Source organism: Cynara cardunculus, unplaced genomic scaffold, assembly GCF_001531365.2.
Source record: "Cynara cardunculus var. scolymus isolate 2C unplaced genomic scaffold, CcrdV1 Un_Scaffold_649, whole genome shotgun sequence".
Classification (NCBI taxonomy): Eukaryota; Viridiplantae; Streptophyta; class Magnoliopsida; order Asterales; family Asteraceae; genus Cynara; species Cynara cardunculus.
In genome coordinates, this window is record NW_020200600.1 from 2,335 (window position 1) to 6,838 (window position 4,504).

The 4,504-nt window shown below is 35.6% G+C and overlaps 1 non-coding gene across 1 annotated transcript; it reads right to left on the reverse strand.

Moving 5' to 3' along the window:
* Nucleotides 1–720: 720 nt before the first annotated feature.
* LOC112501872 lies at nt 721–827 on the reverse strand. Its single transcript, XR_003067579.1, has one exon. It is a non-coding gene; the product is annotated as a small nucleolar RNA R71 (small nucleolar RNA).
* Between the last annotated feature and the right edge of the window lie 3,677 nt (nt 828–4,504).

Sequence of the window (4,504 nt, forward strand, 5' to 3'; positions counted from 1 at the left end):
TTTCTTAGTTGTTAATCAAACCTCCCAATTTTAGATAAATCAAATCCCTCGTTTCGCCATCTGAAATTAGTTTTTATAAACTAGACTTTTGAAATTACTTTGCAAGCTATCTCTGTGGGAACGATATCTGGTACTTTACCATTATTACTTGTTATGAGACGACAGTAGTTCAAGGTGTATACTTGCGTCTAGTTCTATTTTTGTGTTGAAATCTAAGGTTGAATAAACCGACGAGCAAGTTTTTGGCGCCGTTGCCAGGGATAGCACGCTAAAGTTTTTCTTTAAAAGTAAAGTTCATAAAAGCTAATTTTTCTACCACCTGTTACTATTATGGAGAATATCATACATATTGCTGATTCTCGGGATAGAGGAATCATGGACTATGTTATTCCTGTTTTTAGTCAATTAAATTCAGGAATACTAAGGCCACACATTAAGGCAACTCACTTTGAGCTCACACCTGTCATGTTTCACATGTTGCAGACTAATGGCCAGTTCAGTGGTTTGCCATCTGAAGACCCTCATTTACACTTAAAATCTTTAATAGAAATAACTGATTGTTTTCTTATCCCTGGAGTGTCTGATGATGCCTTAAGGTTGATGTTGTTCCATTTTCTCTTAGGGATAGAGCAAAATTATGGTTTAACTCTTTAGAACCAAATTCTATAATCTCTTGTAAAGAAATTTTTGAAAAAATATTTTCCTCCCAACAGGAACGTTGAATCCAGAAATGAAATATGTTTGTTTAGACAAATGGATAATGAAGCAACACTTGATGCTTGGGAAAGGTACAAGGAGTTGTTGAGAAAATGCCCTTATCATGACATTCCTTATTGTATCCAGTTAGAGACGTTTTACAATGGTTTAACAACTGTTGCCAAGCAAATGCTTGATGCTAGTGCAGGAGGAGTTTTCACAACTTGTACTTATAATGATGGATATGCCATGCTTAAGAAAATTTCAAATAATAATGGATATTGGGCTGATCCACATGCATTAATACAGAATAATACAGTTGGGATACATGAAACAGACGCATATAATGCAATTACAACACAACTCACATCTATAACTGACATGATTAATATGAATGTTAGCCCATATGTGCGAACTGTTGATGCAACATCGTATCCTACTGTCAATTCTATAGCATGTATGTTATGTGGAGGAGGTCATCCATTTGATCAATGTGCATCTAACCCAGAGTCAGTTAATTTTTTTGAAAATCAAAATAGGGGTTGTTCTGATTCACAAGCTTATAATGCAGGGTGGCAACAACAACCAAATTTTTTCTAGAATGCTCCAACCTTGAATGAACCTGTTGGTTTCCAACAACAACAACATCAAAGTGATTCTTACAATAACCAACCCAATTTTTACCAACACCCTACCCAACCGATTTTCAACCAGCAAACAAGTTTTCAACAACAAAAGTCATCAACCCTCTTTCCAAAATACAGTGCATCAGCCTCTTGATTCGTCTACTTCCTTGGAAGCAATGATGAAAGGGTTCATAACCCAAACTCAGGCTTCAATCAGAAACCTTGAAAAATAGGTTGGACAAGTAGCTTTGGAAATGAGACAAAGACCGATAGATTTTCTACCCAGTGATACAAAGACACCTCAGAGAGAAGGAAAAGAGCATGTCAAGGTTGTGACATTGAGGAGTAATAAGACTTTAATAGAAAATCCCCAAAAAGAACAAAAAGAACCAAGCAAAGCAGAGCTTGAAAAGAAAACTATGGTACCAGATTCTGTTACCTCTGTACCAGATTCCATGACTACCATTCCTGTAAACCATTCAGAGAGTACTAGTGAGCCTCAACCCATAGTTAGGCCCATTAATAGTACAGCCATTCCAGAAAGATCAGAATTTCCATTGTTATTTCCTGATGAACCCAAGACAATCCAGACTCCCAAAGAAAATATTGTAGTGGATGTGTCACAATCTGGTGGCAGTCCCACAATAGTTGTCCAGACCAGTCCTATAATCCCTTGTAGAACTGAATCAGAATCCATTGTAGAACCACCTTTGAACACCATTTCAGCACCTACTCTTCAAAAGACTACTTCTCCTACTGCAGTCACTCCTTATATTCCATATCTCCAAAGGATAAGGAATCAAAAGGAAGAATTACAATTTAAAAAATTTCTTGATGTTTTTAAATAGTTACATATAAACATACCTTTGGTTGAGGCTGTTGAGCAGATGCCAAGTTATGCAAAGTTTCTAAAAAAGACATTTTGAGTAAAAAGAAAAAGTAGGCTGGGTATGAGACTGTAGCTCTGACTGAATGGTGTAGTGCTTTGTTGTCCAGTAAAATTCCTCCTAAGATGAAAGATCCTGGAAGTTTTACAATCTCTTGTTCAATTGGAGGAAAAAAGATAGGAAAAGCTCTATGTGACTTAGGTGCTAGTATAAACCTTATGCCTTTATTTGTTTTCAACACCCTAGGCATAGGTGAAGCTAGACCTACAACTGTAACTCTTCAGTTAGCAGATAAGTCCATAGCCTATCCTAGAGGGAAGATTGAGGATGTCCTAGTTCAGGTTGATAAGTTTATTTTCCCAGCTGATTTTATCATCCTAGACATTAAAGCTGACAAGGACATTCCCATTATCTTAGGAAGACCTTTCCTAGCTACTGGAAGAACCCTGATAGATGTACAAAAGGGAGAGTTAACCATAAATGCCCAAAATCAAAAAGTGACTTTTAATTTTTTAATTCCCTTAGGTACCCTGATGGGAATGATGAATGCTCCCATATTTTTTCCATTAAATCTTCAACTCATGAGAAAGGAGTAAAGGACATACAGAGGAAATGATTGAAGCATAAATGGAGAGATATATATTCTAACAAGTTGCTCCTACTATCATATATCTTAACCTCAGTCTTACAACAACATTCTAACTCTCTTACTCAATCTGAGTGGGACAGGTTCTACCTTCTTACCATACTCTGTGTTTTTATGTTTAACTTGTGTTTCTTTATTTGTTGTTTTAAAATATGTCGGTGTCAGTATTGTTGTGATCATAAGAGACAATCCCTCTCTTATATGTTTTTGTGCCTTTTTCATTTAAGATGATCATATCATGCTTATGCTTGATCATCTTTGTTTTATGTTTCAATAGTGCTTAGCTTTGAGTCATTTTAGTTTTAAAATGATCAAGTCACACTTGTGACTAATCATCTTTGTTTTTCTGTTTCAATAGTGCTTAACTTCGAGTCATTTTAGTTTTGACATGATCAAGTCACACTTGTGACTAATCATCTTTGTTTTTCTGTTTCAATCTAGAATTTTGGGCACTGATTTTAATAGCATATATTATTTTGGCCATATATGCACCAAATATAGAATAAATAATTAAGTTGTTGTACAAATGCTTGAATTGATGCCATAGCCACAATAATCCAAAGCTTACCCATCTTTGTTTTTAATTGAGCCTCTAGAACTAGCCAACCATTTCCAAAGCTTTACATTGATTCAATTGGGCCTTCATTTCAATTTGGCCATTTTGTAGCCTTGATACACTCACAATAAGGACATTGTTTCCCTTAAGTTTGGGGAGGGTCCTAAAATTACCAAACACTTCATAGAGTTCATGAAACATATGCACTAAGACCAAAAGACAAACAAAGGAACAAAGTTCCATGTCTTGTGCACACAAAAGAGTGTCAAAGTACACCAAAATGTTTGAAAAAGACCAAAGTGTCCAAACATACCTCGATATGAGATGCATAGCAGTAAAATTGTGCTATGGAGTGAAAAAAGTGAGATGAGTTAAAAGGCATGCATTAAAAAGAAAAAGGCAATGCAAAACCCAATTCAAAGTCCCAAATTATCTGTTGAATCTAGTATAACAATAGAAATGTAGGCTAGCTTATGGTTTGACAATATGAAAGACTTAAGTTTGGGGGAGCTAGGTTTATGAAGGGCTGTGGATATCAAGCATCAAGTCAAGAGTATAACACTTTCATTCAAAAAATTTCAAAAATATGCATACCTTGGCTATGGAATGTTTATGCTCATTTTTTTAGTTTATTAAAAATTTGAGTCTTTTAATTTGTMATTTTCTATTGTTTGGGGACAAACAACAATTCAAGTTTGGGGGTGTGATAAGTGTTAATTTATTAACCTTATTACATCATTTTCTTAACCATTTTCACTTGTTTTATTTGCCCATTAGTGTCTGAATTGAGTTTTTTTATGTCATTTTCATATATTAGTAGTAAAATAACATATCTAACGTTAATTCCCTGTTTATGCAGGTTTTTGATGATTTTTGGGCCAAATCCTGCAGCAGTCCTATAGAACCAGGTGTGGCAGAGTCCTGTAGTACCTGTCTGTGAGCTGTATTTTTGCCTGAGCCGAGAATTCTTGGGCTACTCCTTAGTGGATGCGTGGTCAACGACTTTGGGCCCGGTCAAAGCCCATTTTTGAAGAGCCTTTTGTCTTATTAGGTGGCTCCCATTGTATAAACTCCCTTAGCCTATAAATAGAGG